The sequence below is a fragment of the Leguminivora glycinivorella genome, chromosome 3 (assembly GCF_023078275.1).
Source record: "Leguminivora glycinivorella isolate SPB_JAAS2020 chromosome 3, LegGlyc_1.1, whole genome shotgun sequence".
Lineage (NCBI taxonomy): Eukaryota > Metazoa > Arthropoda > Insecta > Lepidoptera > Tortricidae > Leguminivora > Leguminivora glycinivorella.
This window is the reverse complement of record NC_062973.1, coordinates 25734328-25750026: the sequence shown is the minus strand read 5'-3', so window position 1 is coordinate 25750026 and position 15699 is coordinate 25734328. Positions and strand designations below refer to the sequence as shown.

The window sequence follows — 15699 nt, the reverse complement described above, 5'->3', positions numbered from 1 at the left end:
CAGTTCGAAAGAGGAGATTTTAACTTGTCTGACGATTCTCGATCCGGCCGGCCTGTCGAAGCAGTGTCCTCAGAAAACGTGGCTGCAGTTAAGAAACTACTTGAGATAGATAGACATATTACTTACAAACAAATAAAGGAACTCTTGAAGATTAGTGCACCATCAATTCATACTATTTTACATGACCATCTTCAAGTAAGAAAAGTTTGCACGTTATGGGTACCCCACTTGTTGACCGCGGCCCAAATGGAATGTCGCAAGAAATGGTGTCAAAAATGCTTACTATGTTTGATGGTGGAAAATCATCTAAGGTGAATTCAATAGTAACAGGTGACGAATCTTGGCTATATTATTACGATGTAAAATCTAAATCTAAAAATAAAGTATGGATCTTTGAAGACGAAGAACAGCCGACGACTGTCAAACAGTCTCGCTCCGTAAAAAAGAAAATGGTCGTGGTCTTCTTTGGCATCAAAGGTATAATAAAGCGAATAACTCTTGAAGAACAGAAGACTGTTACCGCAAAATGGTACACAGAGATTTGTTTGCCTCAGCTGATTGAATCTCTAAAAAACCTTCGGCCAAACTCACGCATTGACACTTGGCGGCTTCATCACGATAACGCACCTGCACATCGAGCTCAATTAACTCAAGGTTTTCTAAGTCAATCTGGATTAATTCTACTAGAGGACCCTCCCTACAGCCCTGACCTCGCACCCTGCGACTTTGGACTCTTCCCAATGATCAAGGATAAATTGAAAGGCCGCCGGTATTCCGATGATGAGCAGTTAATTCGAGCATGGGATTTGGCGTGTGAGGAAGTCCCCAAGGAAACCTGGAAGAAGATTTTTGATGACTGGTTTTGTCGTATGGAGAAGTGTATTGTAGCCGATGGAAATTATTTTGAAAAAAAAAATAAAGTTTAGTTATTAAATCTCAAAACTTTCCTAGTGACCTACGTACCTTGCCGTTAAAAAATAACATTGAGGGTGCATTAGGGTAATTTTGAAGCACAGAAATGCTAAACTTGCTAACATTTTCTTCTAAATTTTCTCCTGGAAAATATTTTTTTTGCCAAAATCTACCCGCGAACCCATGCCTAGAGGCTGGGTATCAGTGACATTGTATCCGTAGAACACTGACTACAATATATTCCAAGTTTCACAACAATTTTTTTTGCCAAATCTCCTTGCTAACCCCCCCGAAGTTGTTAACAAAAATTAACTCACTGTCAGTTTTGTGACGATAACTAAGCATGAAATTTCAATAAAAATATTATTTTAGTGTTAATTAAGTAAATTTCAAGCGATAATCTACATTCAGAATGTAAAAAAAGTAAATTTTTAGACAGATTTTATGCTTAATTGTCGTCACAAAACTGACAGCGAGTTAATTTTTGTTAACAACTTTTTCTAATTGGGGGGACCCAAATTCTGAAAATGCTATGACATTAAACTTGCTAACCAAAATTTTCTCCCAGAAAATGTTCTGCCAAATCTCCCGCGAAATTTCACATAAACTTGATTCATTTAGTCGTATGGCAAAGATCAGAAACATTTATAAGTTCAAATTAAGTCCAATCAGTGATCAGGTCTTCTGGAGGATCATAGGTACAGCCATAGATCAAGCAAACGTATCTACTTAGCGTGTCAAATGAACTCAGTAAAATCCACTGAGTTGTCCGTCTTTAATCGCAGCTTGCAGCTTTCATGCGTCAGTTTTTGTAAGTTGAAGTCAACAAAAACATTAAAAATGCCTCGTTACGTGATATTTAATTACAACAACACAAAAATTATGAACACTCAGAGGCCTGAGACATATTTAAAATCACAGGCAAGTAACAACTTCAGTACAAAATCTGACACGCTCGGCCCCTATACAAATAGATGAACTTGTTTCTTCTATCTAAATCTAGTTCTGTGGGTATAGCTATGAAACTTGCTAAGTTGCTAACCTAAATTTTTTCCCAGAAAATTTTCTGCCAAATCTCCGGCGGACCCCCATGCCTAGGCCGGGCGTCAGTGCGATCGCACCCGCCGCGCGCGTCGCTCGCCTCTCCCGCCAGATTCGCTGTGGACAATGGTGCCGCGTCAGTAGTTTTTGCACGACACACGGATTGGTCAAGAGGTGAGTAATTTTCAATGTCAGTGTCGTGTGGAGCGTTTTTATTGCGGATTTTTCGAACGCGCGTTTTCTGAAGACTCTTCAGTTCTTGCGGTTTTTAGATGCGAAGGGTTGTTGTGGTTAGACAGATGTCATTGAGATTTGAAGAAAAGGATTACGCTTTAGATGAGTGATGGCAGTTACTTAATGAAAATACTCTAAGAACAAATTAAATTATTTTCATTGAAATTTTATTTTGTATTTTTAAGTAGTCACACTACTATGTATACTATTCAAGTTATAGTAAGTTATACATTATATTTTCAAGTTTATATTAATGAAAATATTGCGCTTAAAATTAGATAGCTACCTACTTATATACAATTTATCAATTTATTTTAATTATTATACTTACATTATGTTTACCGGTAAAACTGTATCTGTTGATGTATTATCATTGAATTACTTAGGTACACAATATTATTATACCTATTACAAATGTAAACGTGACTAATATAAATTATTAATTGGTGTTATTTTTGTCATAATTATTGAGTGTATAGGTTTTTTTTTTTTAGTTTTATTACACATATTTATAAATTTTATTAATATAAAGATATTTTTTTTATCAATACTTAACTACTTAAAATTTAAACGTAAGTAACAACATAATTATTATAATTATGTTATTGTTCCTCACCCAAGAGTACAATTTAACATAAGTATATCTTATTTGTAGAGCCACAAAAGTGTGTGTTATTTCGCGTTTCGCTCTACAATTATATCTCTATTCGCTCTTTTTGTTGATTTCTGAAGCGGATAAATATTTATGATATTGACTGTACATGAAAGGGTACGCCGATGAAATATACAGGGTGTTTATTTGTATTGAACACCTACTGTTATTTTTTAAAGTGAGGTTACCATGAGTATTTAAAACGTGACATTAATTGTACGGAGTAAATGAACAGCACAACAAAACGGTTATTTAGTAATTTCAAAAAGTAGATACACTTACTGGATTGTACCTCTACGTTCCATTCCTATATATCTATAACTATCATAAACTTGAAGACATTGTAAGAACAGTAACTGGAAAACAAAGATTTTCACAAGACTTTAATAAGACTTCATATCCTATCGGAAATGAATCGGTAAAAATCGGAAATCGTTTTACTACGGAAAGGGATGGGACAATCTTACTATAAGACTACCTTTTATTTTACTCGACTATCATTACATTTTTATAGGAGTAACAAAAGTCCAATCTAATATTTATAACTAACCTAACCACAAAAAAAAACCTCGGCCGCGCCATAGTAGACCTATTTTCATGAAACATGGCTAAGAACACTCCCGACTAACTCACCTTTCAGACAAAAAAAAACTAAATCTAAATCGGTTCATCCGTTTGGGAGCTGCGATGCCACAGACAGACATACACACAGACAGACAGACAGACAGACAAACAGACAGACAGTCGTTTTTGCGTCGGTGGTTAAAAATACTCATTATTAAATACGAGTGCACGTCCACATTGCGAAATAAAATTGTGTTAAGTTAACGTTAGGTTGTCAAATTGACAATGAGACCACGTTAATTAATTGTAATAATTCATATTGTTTTTCAATATTATCTAGGCACTGTAGACTGTGTTTATACATAATATTGTAAATTAAAAGTCATGATGCAAGTTTGAACAATGATTAAATGGTCATTTAGGCCAAATAATTACTATTTTTGTGAACCCTTTATTTTCATAAAGTAGAATATCACAACATTCACAACTGAGTCTGCAAATATATACCTACTATTCACAATTTGCCCCGATTGAAGAATTACTCTGTATACTAACCGCTTTGAGTGTTAGACTGGCCACATTCGCGGCTCCAAATGTTTATGTGTTTTGCGTACTGTTTTACAGTTTATCGTCGTACGCGGCTTTTTTTAAACCCGTGTTTATTTCACACTATCTCGTATTCTGTACGTTTCATGTGCTACACGATTTTAACGGCTTTTGATACATTTTGCATACATAATTGTGGGCTTTATGGGTACATCTCATAGTCAAGTGAACACGTGTTTAATATTATGAACACAATCGTTATAGGTTTGGTCGCATATTTTATAAATATATCAAGCAGGCAAGCATGGTCGCGCGATAAATGATAAATCATCAGACGGCCTCTATCGCACTATTTGTAAGTGCTTTATTTTGTGATAAATAATGGCGATTCTTTCTTCTATTTGAAATAAATGTAGTTTTATCTGTTTCAAACGTACTATCAGCTGCAAAAGTGCATGGAAAAATAATGAATGAATTCATTGATAAATTCGCCATGCAATTTTGCAGCTGTATAACTATAACAAACGTAGACTTTCAGGAGTTTCAGGTGAATATCCCTACATTATTTTCTTTTACCTGTTTTTGTCTTGTACAAAATACGCTGTGAAGATAATAAATAAAATAAAAACAACAAATAAATTGAATTCTGTTGCAAACAGCTATTTTTTTCGAGTATGTGATTAATCAAATAATATTTAAATGTATTTATTAAGCACATTATATTAAAAAACCAGCTTCAAATTATTTTAAATAGAAAACAGCTTTGTTATCTATTGCCAACACAATAACACACACACACACAGCTCCACAACACAACAATTTAATAAAAAATAAAGTAGCTCGACATATTTATAAACTGCACAATAGATGCATTAAGCTGCACCCCATTCGATCGACGCCGGCTGGTAAGTGCATCTATAAACATTTCATTCAATAATATTGCTCTTGGAAACTATATTGACATTGATGGACAGCAAATATTTTTTTTTATCAGTTTAAGAGTTTATATGTCTTAAAAAGTGGATCGCGTCTTGGTTGCAGTTTATTCGCTTAAGATCTGTTAGGAGTTCCTTGCAAAGGCTTTTACGTATAAATAAATATTTATCTTTCTCTTTCATGTTTGTCGCAATAACACGAAAGAACGATAGGGAAAGACAACTACGAAAGTCTACGAAAAATGAACCATTGGTCATTTGACTTCATAAAACAATTCAATGCGACAAACCGATTTTAATAAAAATTGTTAAGAATCAGCGCTTGAAATCATGTTTTACTCTCTAATATAGAATAATACCTCTATTTACGCGTTGGGGGTCAAAAAACTAAGTAAAATACACCGTTTTTTTATTGTTTTCCGTTAAATTCGACACGCAGTTAGGTTCATCATCAGGAACCACCCTGTATATCGCTATCGCTTTTCGTTAAAGTCGAAAAAAATATTTGTTTTCCTTTCCATACATAACAAATGAATTACCTAATTAGTGTGAGAGGACCTAAATCATAACATTAAAGTCAGTGTCAAGTGTCTGACGGCAAATGTCAAAACAAATAACATAAGGAAGTGGTAAGGGATGCCACACACATGTTCAGTAACTATTTTTTTTTATAATTCGATAACCGTAACAGTTAGGACGTTAGTTTCTTAGAGAAATTAATTGTATTTGACCTAAAGAACCTTCCATTAAAGTTAACGGAATTCAATAAAAACAGGGTGTATTTATTTCCCTACTTAAATCTTGTACAACTGGCCAGAGAAAACACAAGAGTGGGAGTCGTGGAAATCAAGGGGAAAATACCAGTAAACGTATCTCAATACCAACAGACACTAAATCTTAAACATTAAATACCAGTCAACTTTCCATAAGACTTATATGTACTCGTACAAAAAATAGTTATTATTTATACAAGAGTGCAAAGTTGTATTTTAACGCCGAGTGTGGAATTGAAAAACGAGCAAGCGAAAGGATTCTTTAGTTGAACCACGAGCGAAGCGAGTGGTTCGAGAATAGAATCCTGAGCTTGCGAGTTTTTCAACACACGAGAAGTAAAATACATTTGCACTCGTGTGTAACACAAAATTTTTCCCCTCACTATAGCGAGGAAAGTACAACGCAAAAAACGCCTTTATCACTGCTTCCAGTAGTTCCACAGGTGGTAAAACATCTTCATCACTAGATTAACCCACTTTTATCAATTTTAAAGCAGACAATTTGCCTCTATTCAAGGTCAAATAACTTAAATCCACTAGTGGATAAAATGCGTTTTTACCCGCTGGTATTAGGTAAAGGACAAAACACGTGTTTCCGACCTAGTGAGGGGAAAAAATATTTATCATGTCTTCAATATTCAGGTGGTAAATCATCTTTATTACTAGATTCACCTACTTTTATCAATTTTAAAGCAGTTAATTTGATTATATTCAAGGTCAAATTACTTTACCCACTAGTGGATAAAATGCGTTTTTACCCGCTGGTATTAAAGGACAAAACACGTGTTTCCGAGCTAGTGAGGGGAAAAAATATTTATCATGTCTTCAATATTCATCAGTTTTTATCATACATGATCTATCTCTTGCTGAGGTGTGCCAATAAAGAGTATTCTATCTATCTATCTATGATACAACAACACAATATTATATAATTTGTTCCTTTGGGCTAAGGATTCTGCTTATCTAACACGCCACTGATCTAATTGTCTAACCTCTAGCTCTCCATGAGTCACAGGCAATCTCATTACTCCCTCAGAACTAAATCAGGCTCATATATGATAAGATAACCAACTAATAAACCTTTATCAGGTCCCCTAAGACCAACTACCTCTATACAATACTTTAGAAGCTTTTTTATAGCAAAGGTAAAACCACGACAGTATTTTAACTCAGCAAGTGAAACTTCTAATGCGAGTTCTAACTGACAGCGTTCGCCAACTCGAATTAAAAAAAAAAATGCTTGACTGATGCCAGGAATATCCCAAAAATATGGCAATTTTGCAAGTGAAACTCTTGAATTTGTTCGTATTTTATGAGTTTATGTTTGTTTTTTCAATAATTTGAGCAATTAGCAGTGTAAAATATTTTAAAATAATAAAAATATGAAAGTAACTGAACGCAAAAGCGTGACAGTCACTTGACAGAATGTTTTTAAGGTTATGCTACAAAGTTTCATTTCTTCCACGCGAAGGGACTCCACGCACTATTTTTATTATTCGTGTTTGTGCTAACACCACTAAGTGACTCACCAAAACAATCTCATTACTCGCTCAGGACTAAATCAGGCTCATATATGATAAGATAACCAACTAATAAAACCTTTATCAGGTCCCCCAAGACCAACTACAATAAAGTAGAATACTTTAGATGCTTTTTAATAGCAACAGTTAGGACATTTACTAAAACAGTACCTTACCTTGACATTTTATTAAGTTGAGTGGATAAAAAATACTTAAAAGTACCTATTTGGCAACTAAAGCGTCACCTTGGACAATAGGCTACTAGACTCATATCGAATTTAGCACAATAAATGATTGTGTTCTGTAGTATTTGACAGAAAAAAACAATATTTGTAGATTTTGGGTATTAAAAGTGTATTTTCGATTAAATGTGTGCAATTTTTTATTTATTTTGGCCACCGAAAACGCTGTCAGCGATGTAGTGACGTCATCGAATTCGAACCTTGCTGCATGTCAAAACAATCACTGACATATTGAACTTTATGCCTTCATACTTAAAAAGTCAGAAAATATTGTTTTCGAATAGAATGACCTGATGCACAGGTAATCTATAGATTAACATGACTGTGTTGTTTTCACCTGATTACGTAAAAGTATGCTTTAAAAATATTTTTATATTTTTTGCTGTTTTTAAGTCATAATAAAATATGGTAATATTTTATTTCGGTTAATTGGACAGTACTTAATCATATAAGACTTTAAAAAAGTAGCCTATGATCGTTTTAGTCGACAAATATCTACCTACTTGTAATTTTGTAATTTTAACGTATTTGAATCGTACCGTGTCTGATATAAAATCACTGTTAGTAACATTTACAAATAAAATGGATATACTTATAAGTACCTGACTTTGCTTAAATAAGACTAACTGAACTTTGAAAAAACCTGGTGGCCTAGTAAGATAACAATCGCTTGAACTACGACCCCGAAATTCATTGCGCCTATCACTTTCATATTTAACTTTACTAGTGTAAACAATTTGAATGTTGGCTACACAACATGCTGTAAAAAACACCGAATTTATTTGTCCACCGAATGTATTTGCAACCTAACCTGTGCTGTAGGCCTAGCACATGATGGCCGCGGGAGTATGTCGCCGCGAGATAGACTACCCGTCCTTATGTCATTAATACAGTTAGAAAAAGACGTGGCATCTATCTCGCGGCGACATACTCCCGCGGCCATCATGTGCTAGGCCTACAGATAGTGCAAGCACAGATACCATACTGCTATCTAATACTTACACTGTGTTCAGTACCCCTCGTAGTTGCCCCCTTAGTTGGCTCTATTCTATTCCATTGTTATCAAGGGCCCTTCCCTTTAGAATCGTGACTATGATAAAGGGGTAGCCGTGCAACGCGAAACGTAACAAAATGGACATATTTTAATAGATTTATCGAGGCGTTTACGTCATTATCGAATTTTGTTACATCAAAATCAGAAGCTATGCAGTTTTGTTATCAAAAAGACTTGGTTTTAATAGGTTTACGAAGGCGGTTATGTCTTTTTGGTAACGTGGCGTGACAAGATCAGAAGTAACGTATTTTTGGGGTGACAATATGGTGTGATAATTAGGACGGTTAGAGTTGAGATTTAACGACATTTACAGTACAAAGTATTAAGTTAGCAAGGAGGCATAATTTATGTTATGGGGTCAGTTGGACCGGACTGGTATGGTAATTGAAAGGACAAGATTATGTTGTCATAGAAATTATTTGAATTAAGAAGTTTGAAAACTTAAATTATAAAAAAAAAATTGGGCAAAATAAACACTTTCTGTATTCTGTGGAGGATATAAATGTATAAGTACCCATATAACCATAATCGGTCGCCGTTCCTACGCAAATCCTCCTATTTTGTGTACACACAGGTCTTCGGGTCTCAATGTTTAGTCGCAGTACGGTCGACGTTTAGTCGCGGCGACCCAAATGGGGACGATTGGTAACAGGCACAAATGGTCACAGAAGTGACAGTACGTGTGCACTACGCGTGCACACATTGTTACCGTTTGGCGACTACTTTCCCAAAATCATTCGTTCATTTCATTCTTTTCAAATGGCGACTGTCAGAGACGTCAAAGTAAAAAAGAAATAAAACCATTGGACATTAAAATGTAATGGCGTAAGAATTTGTTAAAGATAAATAATGTTTGCATTTGTAATATAATGTGGGCTAATTACCATGGCCAATTAAATTGCTCGAGTGATTTCATAAAATAAGTCTAAATTTATCAACGCGCCATCAATTTACCTCAGTTTAACCAGTAATAATATTATTGACTACTCGGTGTTTGCGTGTTATGTATATTGATTGGTGAAGTTTTAGTGCTCCGGTGCATATACTATACTGAAATATTAAAAATAATGCCTAGAAAACCAATAAAGTTGTTAAAATATGGATTAAGACGGTAATATTCCATGTAAAAAACAGTCGCCAAACGGTCACCAAACGGTCGACAAACGGTCGCAAAATGGTCGCAGCGTACACGCGTGACCGAAAGCTATTTTCAAAATGGCTTAATTCTTGCATTAATTTTTTCCAGGTATCCTCAAACTTTATAAACAATTAAATATGCCGTCGTACTCAGTTGCCCTCACTAAAGAAGATAAAAAAAAATGTAACGTGCGTACCGAGCTGCTGGGTTGTAAAGGATCGGGGATCATATTATTATGGTCTTCTATAGAGCAACTAGTATTTTGCGGCATTTCACAATTGACACTTGTTGAAGTAGTCGTCAATAATATTACTATCAACATTAATTTCAGCGATCTGTACTTCTTTTGTCAAGATTTTTGTATAGATAAGTGTCTACAAATTTGTAATGTTAAAGAGACATAAATAAAACGTAGTAGAGTAAATAATGTGTTTTTTTTTGTAACCCAAACAAAATACTTGTAGATACGAGTGCGGAAAGGAGGAAAATCGATACGAGTAGCGATAAATTAATACACGAACGAAGGGAGTGTTTTAAATCGACACGAGTTGTGAATGTCCTTTTCGCACGTGTATCATATGACGATTTTCAGTACCTAAATCTGAGCTAAGAGTTTCGGCCAGACAAGAAATGAATCATTGCTTGATTTGCTCGCACTACTGCGTGTAAAAAGCAGCATCTGTACTGAAAAAAACTATCATTGCGCAACAGAAATTCTATTAATATCACAGTAAATACTCTATTTCATTTGATTCCTACTTTTATTGTGTAAAGCAACACTGCACTTCATTTTTATCAATAAGAATTAAAAATTATATATTTAATACATTAAGTAACTATAAAGTGCTTATCTATTTGTATTATCATTCTGCACTTTTCTTAACTTTCCCACATTTCTATAAAATGTCGAAGAGTGCTTAAATGGTCGTCGTCGTTTATTATTATTTAATTCGCTCATATTTAAATGATTCAAAGCAACCAGTCCACAACTTCACAAGAAAGTTTGAGAAACCTTCGTATTTCAGATTGTCATTTGCGGTTACAGTGGTTTAGGAGCAGTTCGGTAATCAGACCTACACATGTGTGTACAAATTCTGTCAATGTCACTGTCAGAAACCGTTCTGACAGTGACAATGACAGCCACAAATTCGTCCACATGTTGTTACCGTTATGTGTGCAAACGTCGACTAATAAAGTGTCGTTAAAAGTCATTCTGACAGTGACATTGACAGCCACAAATTCGTACACATTTTGTTACCGTAACGAGTGCACACGACGACTACATTTTGTTATTGTAACAATACGGTCGCATTGTTTGCACGACGTTACCACGCGTTATGTCACATTTGACAGTTAGTTACTGATTTGAAGATTTTGCGACTGAAATGGTTGTATGGGTACGTATCTATACAATGTGTTGCCAACAACTGGGTTTTTTATAGGAACGTCATCTAACAATAGTTATACTTAATAAAAATGTTATTAATTTTCAAACAATTCTTTTTATGGCCATCAATGTACAATACAGAGACTTGTCAAGTAAGGGCAAACTAAAAAAAATAAATTGCAGCGGTTTCAATAAATGCCCGCTAGGCGATAACACACTGTATACTTAACTAGCTTAATATTTTTTCTTTACAATTTATGTAAAAACGAAAAAGACGGAAACACAAGCAAATTATGTAACAATGGTGAGACCATTTGTCAAATCAACATTCAAATTGTCATAATTGGATAATCGCTCGCCGCCTTTGTTTTCCTTGTGACGAGTTTTCTGAACAAAACACGAGGAAAACTGTTTTTTACGCGACTGCGTAGTGAGAGTTATGTTTTTTTACTCACTGTGTAGTGAGAAGTGAGAGTAATGTTTTTGTTTTACTTAACACTGCGTAGAGAGGGTTAAGTTTTTGTTCTTTAAGATTTATTTCGTATTTTTTAACTTTATTATAATAGCTTTATATTGGTTTTGACACAACTTATTGTCGTATCAAAACAAAATAAAAACCGCTTTGTTTTTGAAAGAATGTGACGACCAATCCTTGTCTTAATATGTACTATAGTAATTAATTATATACTTAACACATTAAAAAAACATTATTTACACACTCGTGTGAACTAATTGTGCAACATGTTATCTTTTACGCCGTTAGGTTTCCTGTCACTGAGTTATGGTTCCGTGACTGAACAATCTGACGAATTTGTAGACTGTATACAGGATGACACAAAACATGTGAAAAATTTGATTTCATTTAGATTTTTTGCAATTAATCGACATTTTTAAGTAGCACTTTTAATTAAGTTACTTCTTTTAACATGTATCTATTGTAACTGTAATGAAATAGTATGAATAATTTAAGGCAGTGCCTCCTATTATAAGAGATTTATTACGTTAAGTACTAATCTATCGTAAAATAAAACTTTCAATTGTAAATGTTGAACCGGTAACTTTTATTACCTATTTATATGTAAGTATGAAATAATGTAATTAGTGACTGCAAAAGTACCTATTCCCGATGAACTACAGTATGGGGTTCTTCAAACAAGGAATGTGAGCAAGTTTCTAATGGGTCGGCAACCCACATGTGACACCCCTGGTCAAGCGTCTATAGGTTATGGTGACCGCATTATTTCAGGCGGACCGTATACCTGTTTGACACCGACGTGGTATAAAAAAACAGAAGACAATGTACTTCTTTCTAGCACCCGTTTGCAATTCAACCGTAAAGGTCGTAAATGTGTGGAAATTCCTACAAAAACTAACCGATTTTCTCATCTCCAATGTACCTTGGAGCCTCCATTGAGTTCCAAAGCAGGTTAGTCCATAGAGGGCAAGATTTGTAAGTCAATGAGCGTCTGGAGCGGGCAATTTAGCGAGGGACCGCCGCTCGCGAGGACGGCCGGACAGACTAGTTTTGAGTAGTTTTTCATTACATAACAAACGGCTTTCATACAATACGAGTACAACAAAACTTTTCCCCTCACTATAGCGAGGAAACTACAACGCAAAAAATGCATTTATCACTGCTTCCAGTAGTTCTACAGGTGGTAAATCATCTTTATTACTAGATTCACCTACTTTTATCAACTTTAAAGCAGTTAATTTGACTTTATTCAAGGTCAAATTACTTTACCCACTAGTGGATAAAATGCATTTTTACCCGCTGGTATTAAAGGACAAAACACGTGTTTCCGAGCTAGTGAGGGGAAAATTACATTAAAGTTATCGAGAATAGTCATATAAATATAATCTATTTCCATTGTCCAAAACCTGATGGCAAAAACTGTTAGGTACTGAAAAAAATCTGTTAGATATTTTGTATAATGTATATGTAGAGGTATGTTCTTTATGTATATGTATGTGTACATTTCAGTATATGTATGTATATGATTGTAATTATTTATTATGCATATAGTATTTAGATAGTGACATATGTATTTAAATTTTGTTTTATTTTCCGCACCAATTATAAGTTTCTGTTTGGTACAATGGTTGAGTGGTAGAGAATGTCTTAAGGCATTAAGTTCGCCATTTTTACTTTATGTTGTGCAATAAAAGTTAAATAAAAAATTATATGAAGTTTACAAAACTAATATAAAATTATAACAAACCATATAATATAATAGATATAAAATTATGGTACCTACATATTTTGTTTTTTGTTACTGTAAAATTGAAATTAGAGCATGCATTTTATTAAGTGACTTCAGTAGCTAAGTGTGAAAGATGTTTGATTTGAAAAAAGACCTTAGGAATAATTTTATTACTATTTAAAAAAAAGTCATAATAGATAACAGCTATAACTCCGCCCTGTTTTTTTTGGGCGATAAATAATAATAAATAAATATTATAGGACATTATACTTTTAAACGAACAATTCTTGTATATTTATTTATTTATTTATTTATTTATTTATTTATTTATATATACCGACGATCTCGGAAATAGCTCTAACGATTTCGCTGAAATTTGTTATGTGGGGGTTTTCGGGGGTGAAAAATCGATCTAACTTATCCTTAGGTCCCGGAAAACGCAAATTTTCGAGTTTTCATGCGTTTTTCTTCGAGCGCCATCTCGTGTGCAGTAGTTGTACTATTAAGACAGAATTCTTTCGGTCGATGTAAGTATTATTTATTGTAAAGACTAGATGGCGACACAGGTCAAGGCTAACACGAATAGGAAAATACACTATTTGAGCTTTTGTGGCGAAACGCGCGCCATCTCGTGTGGAGTAGTTCTGTTGTTAAGACTGAGAATTCTTTCGCTCGATGTAGGTACTATTTTTTTTTTCACACAGGTCAAGGATACGAAACAGAACCGAGCGAAGCTCGGTCGCCCAGATATTAAATATTATAGGACATTCTTACACAGACCCACGGTAAGCTCAAGAAGGCTAATAGTGTCGTGGGTACTCAGACAACGATATATATAGGTAATATACAAATACTTATATACATAGGAAATATCCATGACTCAGGAACAAATATCTGTGCTCATCACACAAATAAATGCCCTTACCGGGATTCGAAGCCGGGACCGCGGCTTAGCAGGCAGGGTCACTACCCGCTAGGCCAGACCGGTCATCAATCACGTTAGACCCGTAGAGTACCTTTTCGAAATTCACCCTGTATTACATAATCTCGTATTAATAATACCACATCAAAGATTAAACCAACCCATTGAACTTGAAACCTTATAAGACGTTTGAAATACTTCAGAAGGGTCAAAAGAACTTTCCCTTCGGCCATGTTTATGTGAAATCGAGTGAGAATTCTTGGGAAAGGCCTTCTGGTGGAATAATAGCTTTGTTATTATATATTGAGAGTTGGCTCATATCATCCGCAATACGAGTAATAATTGAAAAAGCCCCCGATCGCGACATAGTAGACCGATTTTCATGAAACATGGCTAAGAACACTCCCGACTAACTCAGCTTTCAGTTTCAGCTTTTACTAAATAAAAAGTATTACGCTAAGTGTATTAATAACAGACATAGATGTACGACTGTACGTTAACGCCAAAAACAGCTATATTCAGTTCATGAATGTTTAGGCGTATCGGACACAAATACTTGTCGTTTTAGTACTTATATTAGGTAGGTACTTCGATAGATATAATTATTTTAGAACCTTTTTGTTAATTTACACCTAGTTAAGCTCATGCCTGTATTACTTAAGGGGGTATGCAGAGCGCACTAGTCCGAGTTTAATCAAAACTTAGCAATTAAAGGTTTGATAAGATTTTAGTAGGAGGCAGGGTATAGCGAATAGCGATATTCCGCTTCGTGTGGTGAGGCACAGCACAGCGGATATCGTCTCGCTCGAATCTAGAGCAGAGCCCAACTGGGAATTGCCTCCGCCTTATAAAAGTCAAATAGCACCAGACCCTACTCATAGTGTCGTGTTCCTGCCGGTGAGTAAGGCTGCCAGAGCTCAACGAGGGTGCGGTGTGCTGACGGAAGGACCTACGGAACTATTTTTTTTTCCGTCTATTGTCCTTTGAGTCGCCGCCAACCCTTAGAACTTGTACACTCCTTTTTGCTGTGTACTTAACACAGCAAAAGGGAGTGTACAAGTTTCTAATGGGTTGGCATCGCGCAAGTGACACTCCTTGAGTTGCAGGCGTCCATTACGGTGACCGCTTTCCATCAGGCGGACCGTATGCTTGTTTGCCACCGACGTAGTATAAAAGAAACAACAAAGTGCCAAAAGTATGTATCCACATTTCCACAACCATAACGTATAAAGCCTCCACACATAACGCGTTTTGATAGCGTAGCGTTAGCGGAGCGCAATGATAGTGGTGCGCCGGACGAACGCTGACGTTCCGCTCGCAATCCGCGCGCATTCCGCTCGTAATCCGCGCTCGTTAGTTCCCGCCGGCGTCCGCTGGGCGCAACGCCAGCGTTCGTCCGGCGCACCGCTATCATCATGGCGCTCCGCTAACGCTCCGCTTACGCTCTCAAAACGCGCATGTGTGGCCAGCTTTTATACTCATAAATATTAGTAATAGTCGTGTATACATATTTTTGGAACTTGGTCCGCATCTATTATTACCTTGAAAATTCGACTTACATAATACATTTTTTTT

At 35.4% G+C, this 15699-nt stretch overlaps 1 protein-coding gene across 1 annotated transcript in view; it reads left to right on the top strand.

Moving 5' to 3' along the window:
- The first annotated feature begins 2040 nt into the window (after window positions 1-2040).
- Window positions 2041-15699, top strand: part of LOC125242766 (aminopeptidase N) — a 79356-nt gene continuing 65697 nt past the window's right edge. Inside the window, exon 1 of the mRNA XM_048151700.1 lies at window positions 2041-2127. The gene's annotated coding sequence lies outside the window, so the exon portion shown is untranslated. The remainder of the gene's footprint in view (window positions 2128-15699) is intronic.